Source organism: Scyliorhinus torazame, chromosome 1, assembly GCF_047496885.1.
Source record: "Scyliorhinus torazame isolate Kashiwa2021f chromosome 1, sScyTor2.1, whole genome shotgun sequence".
Lineage (NCBI taxonomy): Eukaryota > Metazoa > Chordata > Chondrichthyes > Carcharhiniformes > Scyliorhinidae > Scyliorhinus > Scyliorhinus torazame.
The window spans coordinates 243,247,773-243,260,593 of NC_092707.1; the positions used below are offsets into that span (position 1 = coordinate 243,247,773).

General features: G+C 49.0%; 1 protein-coding gene and 1 pseudogene across 5 annotated transcripts in view; one reads left to right on the forward strand and one right to left on the reverse strand.

Annotated features, from left to right (window-relative positions):
• Window positions 1-12,821, forward strand: part of dzank1 (double zinc ribbon and ankyrin repeat domains 1) — a 197,370-nt gene that overhangs the window by 130,926 nt on the left and 53,623 nt on the right. The window lies entirely within an intron of this gene.
• On the reverse strand, window positions 4,284-4,489 carry LOC140430854 (U2 spliceosomal RNA; annotated as a pseudogene).

The following is a 12,821-nucleotide window of genomic DNA, read 5'->3' on the forward strand; positions in this document are numbered from 1 at the left end:
GCTGGAATTTCCCAAGGTGGAAGAGCAGGAAAGGGTGGGACTGGGAGCACAGATCGAGGTAGAAGAAGTGGTGAAAGGAATTAGGAGCATGCAGGCGGGAAAGGCCCCGGGACCGGATGGATTCCCAGTCGAATTCTATAGAAAATATGTGGACTTGCTCGCCCCGGTACTGACGAGGACCTTTAATGAGGCAAAGGAAAGGGGACAACTGCCCCCGACTATGTCTGAAGCAACGATATCGCTTCTCTTAAAGAAGGAAAAGGACCCGCTACAATGCGGGTCCTATAGACCTATTTCCCTCCTAAATGTAGATGCCAAGGTCCTGGCCAAGGTAATGGCAATGAGAATAGAGGAATGTGTCCCGGGGGTGGTCCACGAGGACCAAACTGGGTTTGTGAAGGGGAGACAGCTGAACACGAATATACGGAGGTTGTTAGGGGTAATGATGATGGCCCCACCAGAGGGAGAAACGGAGATAGTAGTGGCGATGGATGCCGAGAAAGCATTTGATAGAGTGGAGTGGGATTATTTGTGGGAGGTGTTGAGGAGATTTGGTTTTGGAGAGGGGTATGTTAGATGGGTGCAGCTGTTGTATAGGGCCCCAGTGGCGAGCGTGGTCACGAATGGACGGGGATCTGCATATTTTCGGCTCCATAGAGGGACAAGGCAGGGATGCCCTCTGTCCCCATTATTGTTTGCACTGGCGATTGAGCCCCTGGCGATAGCGTTGAGGGGTTCCAAGAAGTGGAGGGGAGTACTTAGGGGAGGAGAAGAGCACCGGGTATCTTTGTATGCGGACGATTTGCTACTATACGTGGCGGACCCGGCGGAGGGGATGCCAGAAATAATGCGGATACTTGGGGAGTTTGGGGATTTTTCAGGGTATAAATTGAACATGGGGAAAAGTGAGTTGTTTGTGGTGCATCCAGGGGAGCAGAGTAGAGAAATAGAGGACCTACCGTTGAGGAAGGTAACAAGGGACTTTCGTTACCTGGGGATCCAGATAGCTAAGAATTGGGGCACATTGCATAGGTTAAATTTAACGCGGTTGGTGGAACAGATGGAGGAGGATTTCAAGAGATGGGATATGGTATCCCTGTCAATGGCAGGGAGGGTGCAGGCGGTTAAGATGGTGATCCTCCCGAGATTCCTCTTTGTGTTTCAGTGCCTCCCGATGGTGATCACGAAGGCTTTTTTAAAAAGGATTGAAAAGAGCATCATGGGTTTTGTGTGGGCTGGGAAGACCCCGAGAGTGAGGAAGGGATTCTTACAGCGTAGCAGGGATAGGGGGGGGCTGGCACTACCGAGCCTAAGTGAGTATTATTGGGCCGCTAATATTTCAATGGTGAGTAAGTGGATGGGAGAGGAGGAGGGAGCGGCGTGGAAGAGATTAGAGAGGGCGTCCTGTAGGGGGACTAGCCTACAGGCTATGGTGACAGCCCCATTGCCGTTCTCACCGAGGAACTACACCACAAGCCCGGTGGTGGTGGCTACACTGAAGATTTGGGGACAGTGGAGACGGCATAGGGGAAAGACTGGAGCCTTGGGGGGGTCCCCGATAAGAAACAACCATAGGTTTGCCCCGGGGGGAATGGATGGGGGATATGGAATGTGGCAAAGAGCAGGAATAACGCAACTGAAAGATCTGTTTGTGGATGGGAAGTTCGCGAGTCTGGGAGCGCTGACCGAGAAATATGGGTTGCCCCAAGGGAATGCATTCAGGTATATGCAACTGAGGGCTTTTGCGAGGCAACAGGTGAGGGAATTCCCGCAGCTCCCGACACAAGAGGTGCAGGACAGAGTGATCTCAAAGACATGGGTGGGGGATGGTAAGGTGTCAGATATATATAGGGAAATGAGGGACGAAGGGGAGACTATGGTAGATGAACTAAAAGGGAAATGGGAAGAAGAGCTGGGGGAGGAGATCGAGGAGGAGCTGTGGGCAGATGCCCTAAGCAGGGTAAACTCGTCGTCCTCGTGTGCCAGGCTAAGCCTGATTCAGTTTAAGGTATTACACAGGGCACATATGACTGGAGCACGGTTCAGTAAATTTTTTGGGGTGGAGGATAGGTGTGCGAGGTGCTCGAGAAGCCCAGCGAATCATACCCATATGTTTTGGTCATGCCCGGCACTACAGAGGTTTTGGATGGGGGTGACAAAGGTGCTTTCAAAAGTAGTAGGAGTCCGGGTCGAACCAAGCTGGGGGTTGGCTATATTTGGGGTTGCACAAGAGCCGGGAGTGCAGGAGGCGAGAGAGGCCGATGTTTTGGCCTTTGCGTCCCTAGTAGCCCGGCGCAGGATATTGCTAATGTGGAAAGAAGCCAAGCCCCCGGGGGTGGAGACCTGGATAAATGACATGGCGGGGTTTATAAAGCTAGAGCGGATTAAGTTCGTCCTAAGGGGGTCGGCTCAAGGGTTCACCAGGCGGTGGCAACCGTTCGTCGAATACCTCGCAGAAAGATAGACGGAATGGGAAAAAGAAGGCAGCAGCAGCAGCCCAGGATCGCGGGGGGGGGGGGGGGGTGGAGGGGGGGTGGGGGGGGGGGGGGGAGGAGGAACCAGAAGGACTCTCAGGGTTGTTAATATATACTGTATAGTATGTATAGGTCGTTGCTACAGATAATTATATATTGGACTGTTAAATTATATTTTTGGAGAGTGTTACTTGTGACAAGGCAGTTGCCAATTAGGGCTAGTTTTCATTTTTGTTATTTATTATTTATTCATTTTTTGTTTATAAAATAGGTCGTTGTTATTTGTGTTGTTATAATATTGTGTAAAGGATGCACAATGTACTGTGTTGGTTGACCAAAAATTTTCAATAAAATATTTAATTTAAAAAAAAAAGAAATCCAGGAGGGTGGAAGAGAAATAAAAAGTTTCAGATGTTTTCACTGTAATAAACTAGGCCATGTAAAGTCACAGTGTTGGTGGTTGAAGAAAAGCGCTGTGAAGGCTGATGTGGTAGAACAGGATAAGGCATTGGGGTTTGGTAAAGTGGTAAAGGAAAGCCCAATTGAAGCGAAGGAGGTGCTAAAGATTGTACAGCCTGATCAAGAGGTGATTGATACGAAGGTGCCAGATCTCTTTCAAGAATTTACTTCTGTGGGTAAAGTTTACTCATGTGTACCAGGAGGAGTAGGTAAAGAAGTCAGAAATTTAAGAGATACGGGAGCTAGTTAATCTTTGATACTAAGAGATGGGGAGTTATGTAGTTTGGGTGGAATATTGCCAGAAAAGGTGATAATATGTGGAATTCAGGATGAGAGGAGTAGCGTACCATTATATAAGGTACGGTTGGAATGTCCAGTGGCAAAATGGTAGTAGGAGTAATAGAGAAACTATCTTGTCCAGGAATACTGTTTATTTTGAACAATGATATAGCTGGATCGCAGGTGGGAGTGATGCCTCCTGTGGTTGATAAGCCAGTGGAAAATCAAAAAACTGAAGTGTTGAAGGACGAATATCCTGGGATTTTTCCAGATTGTGCAGCAACAAGGTCGCAAAGTCACAGGTTAAGACAAGAGGAGAAATCAAAGAGTGAAGATAAAGTTGAAGTTGAATTATCGGAAACTATTTTTGATCAGATGGTTGGAAAAGAACAAGAACAGGTGGAGGAGTTACTTACATTCTTTACTAGATATGGACTGTTGTGCTCATTGTAACCACAATTAGTAAACAGTTGTAGGTCAGGTGAACTCCATGATATAATTTGTAGTTTTCTAAACCTGGCCCATAACAATTAAAACCTCCAGCCCCGCATGCTGAGGAGAGTAGCTATGCAACACCCGTGCTGCCCGAAAGCAGGCCCAGCTCCTCGAGGACCGGCCGTCCGGGGATGCCTGCAAAGGTCATCTCAGGCAATAGAGTGTGGCAGTCAGCAAGCCACCTCAACCTCAGCTGTGGATCCTGGAGAAATAGGCAGACGTAGGAGAGGGCGAGGAAGGCAAAGAAATTATAGTCACAGGTGAGTTTAGGCATGATTAGATATGAACTACTGATAGCACCATTTCATGTATTTAGGGTCACATTATGCACCCTTAAAGTGCCTCCCCATTCTCATTTCATTGCAACATGCACAGCAAACCCTCACATTTAGGCCGGATGCAAATGGCAGCACATCCTCAATCTCTTCTCAGCGAGGATATCAGCTCAGTAGTTGTTCACCCTTTCCTCTGTATCAATGCAGTTATGCTGGTATAATCATGGTCATGCCCTCCCCACTCCAACTCAGGCCAACGCACAAGCCTTTCATCCTTGGAAACATTCTTTTTTTCATTTTTTAAAATTACTTTTTCTGAGTTACAAAGCCAGAGCTCAGAGTGTGGACAGGGGTGAACCACTAATCCAGCTCCTCGCCCGCCCCAAAAACCAATTCAAATTCAAATTGAATCCAATTCAAGGTCCCCTCAAGAGAGACATACCAGATCTGAGCCAAAAGGCAGAGCAGGTACTACACTTGATCTTGGCCAAAAGGCCGAGAAGCGATTTGGAAACATTTTTCAGCATGAGGAAGCCATCGACTGAAAACTCATGAAAATCTGTCCATTTGCACCATAGGCACAGACCTACACCAGCAACCCTAAACTCGGAGGAGGTAGTATCAGCAGAGATGGATCATTCAGAGTCTCATTGCCCACATTTCACCCTGTTCATTGGCAGGTCACGATCAGGTTTCTGTCAGGCATGAGTCAGTCATTCACAGGAGATATGAGGAGTATTGCTCTGTCCTCAAAGCAAGCCATCATTCTTCTGCATCGTCTGGTCACTGGGATTCCACGTCCTGCCCATGAAAGGAACAATCTACGAGAAAATATTCTGTTGGCAGCACACAAGTAAGAAAGTAACAGCCACTCTGCGAGGACATCTCTGCCTACCCTACTCCTGGTCCTCCGCAAAGCAAGAGACTATCAGGACGTCCCAATTCCTACGTCCCAAGTCCTGCGCCCCATTCCAGCTCTGACCATTACCCAAGGTCCTCCCTCAATCTCATCTGGGAGTTGCCCCTCGCTGCCCTCCTGAACGTCATCCTCATCTGAGGAGATGTGGTGGTTGTCCATCTCCTCCTTTGACAGGTCCTCGCCCCTTTGTAGTGCCAGGTTATAATGCAGCTGTGAAGTGCCTTGGGACATTTTATTATGTTAAACGCATTCTGTAAGATCAGTTGTTGTCTTTTGTAACCTCCATGTTGTCCCCTTTGAAACTACGTTTAGAATTCACCTCTCCAAAGCCAAAATAATAAGAACATAAGAAATAGGAGTAGGAGTACACCTTTCAATGGGATCATGGCTGATCTTTCACTTCAAAGCCATTTTCCTGCACTATCCCCATATCGCTTGATGTTTTTAAAGTGTCCATGTTATCAATCTCAATCTTGAACATACTCAGTGACTGAGCTTCCGGAGCTCTCTGGGGCTGAGAATTCCAAAGATTTATCACCAGCTGAGTGAAGAAATTCCTCCAGCTCATTTAAATAGCCTGCCCCTCATTCTTTTTTTAAATAATTTTTTTCCCAATTAAGGGACGATTTCGCATCGCCAATCCGCCTACCATGCACATCTTTGGGTTGTGGGGATGAGACCCATGGAGACACCGGGAGAATATGCAAGCTCCACATATACAGTGACCTGGGGCTGGGATCGAACCCGGGTTACCGGCACCATGTGGCAGCAGTGCTAACCACTGCGCCACCATGCCGCCCAACCCGCCCCTCATTCTGAGACTGGTTCTGGACCCACACAGCCAGGGGAAATATCCTTCTTGCATCTACTTGGCTGAGCCCTGTAAGAATTCTATATGTTTTGAGTGATATCATCTCTCATTCTTCTAAACTCCTGAGATTAAAAACCCAGTCTATTTAATCTCCCCTCCTGGGACAATCACTCCATCCCAGTAATTAGTTTGGTGAACCTTTGTTGCAATCACTACATGGCAAGTATTTCTGTTATAACCCCCATGAGGACCAGGGGGGAACCATTGTCGATCTTGTGATACTCGTGGAGTGCGAGCTTCCCAGGTAGGGGGTGGAGATCACCCAGCTGAGCTCATTAAATGAAATGAAATGAAAATCACATTGTCACAAGTAGGCTTCAAATGAAGTTACTGTGAAAAGCTCATAGTCGCCACATTCCGGCGATTAAAGACCTACACATAAAAGCCGGCCCAAGCAAAGCCCGGAATTGTTGGTTGATTTGCATTTTTGTTTATTGTCACGTGTACCGAGATACAGTGAAAAGTATTGTTCTGCGTACAGACCAGTAGATTCTTCCATACTGAGAAACATAGGACATACGATAAATACGTAATGTAAATACATAGACATAGGGTGAAGCCCTACATGGAGTGTAGTGCTCTCAGTAGGGAAGATGTGTGGAGAGATCAGTTCAGTCCATAAGAGGGTCATTCAGGAGTCTGGTAAAAGCGGAGAAGAAGTTGTTTTTGAATCTGTTCGTGGGCAGAATATTGTACATAGTTCAATAAATCCTTGTTCCACTACCGCTGGCTTCCTCAAGTTACTAAACTGGCGACAAGGACAAAGGAGACTCCGGACTAGCTTGTGGAACCGCCTATCCATTCCGGATGATTACTATCTCGGAACTCGTGGACATTGCAGTTCAAGATGCCACTGTTCTGTAAGCTGGAAGCCTTTGATGCAGGCCTGGAAGACGAGCCAGTATGCTGAACGTATGAGATACTTCTTCCAGGCTAATAGTATTTTGGGAGAAGACTGTCAGAAAGTCATCCTCCTGACTGCCTGCGGCCCCGACTTTTGGAATCATAAAGAGTCTCACTTACCCGGCCCCACCAGACTCCAAATCATTTGACGAGCTGGTCGTCTTGGTAGCTGAACATTATGATCCTAAACCTTCCATTATCCTGCAGCGGTATAGTTTTAATATACGGTGATGCGGTCTGCAGGTAAATCAGTCACTGACTTCTTGACCCGCCTCAGGCGACTGGCAGAGCATTATGGTTTTGGGCTGTCCCTCTCTGAATTGTTGAAGGATAGGCTGGTTTGTGGGATAAACAATATAGCCACTCAGAGGAAGCAGTTGGCGGAGTCCACCTTAGATTTAAAACGGGCGATCGAGCTGTCACTGTCTCTCGAGCATGCACAGAGAGGAGCTGCGTCCACAGTTTGGACCACCCTCCGTTTCGAGCTACACTACATCACAGGACACTGCCGGTCAGGACAGAACACCTCCCAAAGGGAAACTCCAGAGGCAATTCCGCAGCCGGGCCAGGCACTCTGGAGCAGTGCAGACCTATGGGATACCTCCCCCAAGGACAAAGAGGACAGCCGACCAATACCTAATGTGTGATCGAAGGACACGTGATGGCCTGGACCACCAAATGCAGTGCAGGGAACGCCATCCAATGCAGCCGCCAAGATCACTGCCAGCAGGGCCTTGCATCTGCGCCCCACACCCTCGCCTCCTGCGGATGAGGAGATCTGTTTGATGCAGCTGAACTGCGTCACAGCCTCGAAGGTAGCGCCGACCCAGGTTACATTACAAGTAAATGGTCATCCTGTAACAATGTGGTGTTGGAACAGGAGACAGAGGTGCTGCCATCTCCATCGTGGACCGTCAGACGTTTCGCCAACTTCGCGCAGTGATCATCCTGCTGACGTCGTGAGACACAAAAGCGAGGTTGGTGAACTATACCGGTGAGCCATTGAGCATTGTGGGGACCACCGTAACTCCAGCAATACACGGGCAACAGTCTGTCCCTCTTCCCTTGGGACCAGGGCCCAATTTTCTGGGGCATGACTGGTCGCGAGTCATCGTTTCAATTGGCAACACATTTTTTGATGGACCCTGGGAATCGGTACAACGTACTGGGCAAATACCCAGAAATGTTCCAGGAGGGTCTGGGCAGAATAAATGGGGCCAAGGCCCATATCTACTTGGATCCTGATGCTCAAGCCCGGTATATTACAGCAAGGCCAGTCCCCTACACATTGCTAGCCAAGGTTGATGTGGGTCTACAGTGCCTGAAGGATCTGGGGATAATATGCCCTGTACAATTTGCAGAGTAGTCCATACCCATGGTGCTGTTAATGAAGTCCGACAAATCGATCTGACTCTGTGGGGAATACAAGCTCACAGTAAACAGAGCTTCAGACCTGGACTGGTACCCAATGCCTAGACTGGAAGATTTGTATGCAAAACTAGCTGGAGTGTTTTTTTACAAAACTTAACATGAGTCGTGCTACTTTACAAGTGGAGCTAGATCCAGTGCCCAGAAAGTTTGCGGCCATAAACACTCATAGAGGGATATTTGTATACAACTGCCTCCCATTTGGCCAATTGTCCCTGCAATTTTCCAGCGTGTAATGGAAAGCATCCTGCAAAGGTCCTCCAGCGTCATCCCCAACTGCTTTTCTCACTTGGCCTTAACTCCCCCTCCAGAGATGCCCTATCCTCCTCCAAAATCCTCCCATAAATCGCCGAGACAACCACCCCCTCCTCCAACCCCATCGCCGACAACATCCTCACCCCCTCGAGTAACGAGGAGGGTGGAGCCACCAGAAATGTCGGACAGCCCTTTTTCACAAAATACCACACCTGCACGTACCTGAAACTCTCCCCTCGCAGGACCCCGAACTTCGCACCCAACTCCCCCGACTTCTGGAAACAGATCCTTTATTTCCACCACCTTTGCTTCTCTCAACCCAAAACCTCGCATCCATCCTCCCAGGCTCAAACCCGGGGTTCCCTCGAATCGGCATAAACTTCAACCCCGCCCCCAACTTAAAGTGCTGCCGAAACTGACTCCGTGGGCTGGATTCTCCAAAAATGGGGCTATGTCCCCACGCCGGCATAAAAACGCTGGAGTTTCACGCCAGACTTTCCTTAAAAAAAAATTAAGACCTATTCACCTACCTGCAGAGGCTGACAGGAACCCAGAGTGCTTCTCTCAACTTTAACTGCGGATACGGGCCCCTGCACTTCCGGTTCCGAGTCCGCCCATGCGCATGGCGGCGGCCTCTAGCGGTTGCGCCGAATGCGATGGCGGACTCAGCTGGCGGACCTGGTCCAACAAAGAAGGTTCCAATGATCTGCCCCGCGCCGCTCCATCTAACCCGCCCGCCCGATCGCCGCCCCGGCCGCCCATAAGGCTGCCCCCGGTACTTGATCCCCCCGCTGCCCCACCAGGGCGGCTGTGGACTGGGTCCAAACTGGCCAGATGTGGTTAGAACCACGCTGTCGGGAATTCGGCCTGTCGGGACAGGAGCATCGCTGGGAGGGCCTCTTGCAATGGCCCCCCCCCCACCCAGCCGCGCTGCATAAATCGCGCGTGGGAGCGGCGCCGGGCCCGTTTCGGGCGTAAAAGTGGATTCTTCGCCCCCACGCCAAACCCGATTTCGGCGCGGAGCTGCGGAGAATCCAGCCCCAGATTTTCAGCGTGGCCACCATCCACTGGGCTCCCTGAATATCTCCCTTTGGCAAATGGAGGCGCCGCCGTTGCCAGCGGCCACAATGTCGACCCCTTGCAGGAACCTGCCTCCATCTTCACCCACAACGCCTCCGTCTCACTGCTCTAACCCTGCATCGTCTCCGCGTTTGCCGCCCAATGATAATATAACAAGTTCGGAAGGGCCAAGCCCCTAACTATCGCCCTCTCTGGAGCACCGTCCTCCTAATCCTTGCTACCTTACTTGTCCTCACAAACGACAAAATCAGCAACTCTACTCCCATAAAAAATGATTTCGGCAAAAAGACCAGCAAGCACTGAAACAAGAATAAAACCTGCGGCAAAATATTCATCTTAACTGCCTGCACCCGGCCTGCCAATGATAGGGAAAGGCAATTCTCCCTCCCTAAATCCGTATTAAACCTATTCGCCAAACTTGTAAAGTTCAACTTACATAGCAAGGCCCAGTCCTGAGCCACCTGCACTCCCAGGTACCTGAAGTGGGTTGTTGCCACCCAAAATGGCAACCCCACACCCCCACCCTAGTTCCTGCCCCCGCAGAAGACACTACAAAACAATTATTTTTTCTTCCCAATTTTAACATAGATTGAAAAAGCCCCAAATCTCCTAAGCAGTCCCATTATATCCCCCATTATATACCCCATTAGGAGCCTGGATTGGAAATATACAACAGTAGATCATCAGCATACAGGGACACCCTGCGCTCCCCCCCCCCCCAAAACCCCTCCATTTATCCAAGCACCTCCGAACTATGGCCAATGGACCTATTGCCAGTGCAAACAGAAGGAGGAATATAGCACAGCCCTGTCTCGTTTCCCCTGTGCAGAGGTAAGTACCCTGAATTTCATCTCGCTTGAACGCACGCTCGCCATCGGGTCCTTGTACAACAGCTTCACCCACACCACAAACTTAGATCCAATCCCAAACCTCTCCAACACTGCAAACAAATAGCTTCACTCCACATGATCAAACGCCTTCTCTGCATACCGCCACCACCACTTCCAACTCCTTCCCTTCCGCTGGAGAGAGCACCACATTCAACATATGCCACACATTAGTCGACAACTGTCTGTCCTTTGCAAACGCTGTCTGCTCTTCCCCAATCACCTTCGGGAAGCAGTCCTCCACCTTTGCCAAAATCTTACCATCTACATTACATTAAGATATTGGCCTGTACAACCCATACTCTACTGGGTCCTTGTCCTTTTTCAGTAGCAGAGAAATGGATGTCTGTCCCATTGTCTCCAGCAGTACCCCCTTCGCTACCGTACCTTTGAACATCTCCACCAGCGACGACGCTAACCTATCCAGAAACTTCTTACAAAATTCCACCAGGAAACCATTTGATCCCGGAGCCTTGCCTGTCTGCATCTTCCCTATCACCACCAGCACTTTTTTCCACCCCACTAGCTCCTCCAACACTGCCCTCTCCTCTCCCACAGCAGGACACTCCAATCGCCGCAGAAACTCCCCCATGTCTGACTCACCCTCCGGAGGCTCCGACTTATGCAGATTCTTATAAAATTCTTCAAACAGCTTATTCACCTGCTCCGGTGCCACCACTATTTCTCCTGTCCTATCATGGACCTGAACAATATCTCACGTGGCTGCCTGCCGGTGGAGCTGATCCGCAAAAAGCGACTATCCTCCCCATACTCGTCTACCACCCACTTAGAACATAGAACATAGAACGATACAGCGCAGTACAGACTCTTCGGCCCACGATGTTGCACCGAAACAAAAGCCATCTAACCTACACTATGCCATTATCATCCATATGCTTAGCCAATAAACTTTTAAATGCCCTCAATGTTGGCGAGTTCACTACTGTTGCAGGTAGGGCATTCCACGGCCTCACCACTCTTTGTGTAAAGAACCTACCTCTGTCCTATATCTATTACCCCTCAGTTTAAAGCTATGTCCCCTCGTGCCAGCCATTTCCATCCGCGGGAGAAGGCTCTCACTGTCCACCCTACCTAACCCCCTGATCATTTTGTATGCCTCTATTAAGTCTCCTCTTAACCTTCTTCTCTCCAACGAAAACAACCTCAAGTCCATCAGCCTTTCCTCATAAAATTTTCCCTCCATACCAGGCAACATCCTGGTAAATCTCCTCTGCACCCGCTCCAAAGCCTCCACGTCCTTCCTATAATGCGGTGACCAGAACTGTACGCAATACTCCAAATGCGGCCGTACCAGAGTTTTGTACAGCTGCAACATGACCTCCTGACTCCGGAACTCAATCCCTCTACCAATAAAGACCAACACTCCATAGGCCTTCTTCACAACCTATCAACCTGGGTGGCAACTTTCAGGGATCTATGTACATGGACACCTAGATCCCTCTGCTCATCCACACTTCCAAGAACTTTACCATGAGCCAAATATTCCGCATTCCTGTTATTCCTTCCAAAGTGAATCACCTCACACTTCTCTACATTAAACTCCATTTGCCACCTCTCAGCCCAGCTCTGCAGCTTATCTATGTCCCTCTGTAACCTGCTACATCCTTCCACACTGTCGACAACACCACCGACTTTAGTGTCGTCTGCAAATTTACTCACCCACCCTTCTGCGCCTTCCTCTAAGTCATTGATAAAAATGACAAACAGCAACGGCCCCAGAACAGATCCTTGTGGTACGCCACTTGTAACTGAACTCCATTCTGAACATATCCCATCAACCACCACCCTCTGTCTTCTTTCAGCTAGCCAATTTCTGATCCACATCTCTAAATCACCCTCAATCCCCAGCCTCCGTATTTTCTGCAATAGCCTACCGTGGGGAACCTTATCAAACGCTTTACTGAAATCCATATACACCACATCAACTGCTCTACCCTCGTCTACCTGTTCAGTCACCTTCTCAAAGAACTCGATAAGGTTTGTGAGGCATGACCTACCCTTCACAAAGCCATGCTGACTATCCCTGATCATATTATTCCTATCTAGATGATTATAAATCTTGTCTCTTATAATCCCCTCCAAGACTTTACCCACTACAGACGTGAGGCTCACCGGTCTATAGTTGCCGGGGTTGTCTCTGCTCCCCTTTTTGAACAAAGGGACCACATTTGCTATCCTCCAGTCCTCTGGCACTATTCCTGTAGCCAATGATGACATAAAAATCAAAGCCAAAGGTCCAGCAATCTCTTCCCTGGCCTCCCATAGAATCCTAGGATAAATGCCGTCAGGCCCCGGGGACTTATCTATTTTCAGCCTGTCCAGAATTGCCAACACCTCTTCCCTACGTACCTCAATGCCATCTATTCTAATAGCCTGGGTCTCAGCATTCTCCTCCACAACATTATCTTTTCCTGAGTGAATACTGACAAAAAATATTCATTTAGTATCTCCCCTATCTCTTCAGACTCCACACAC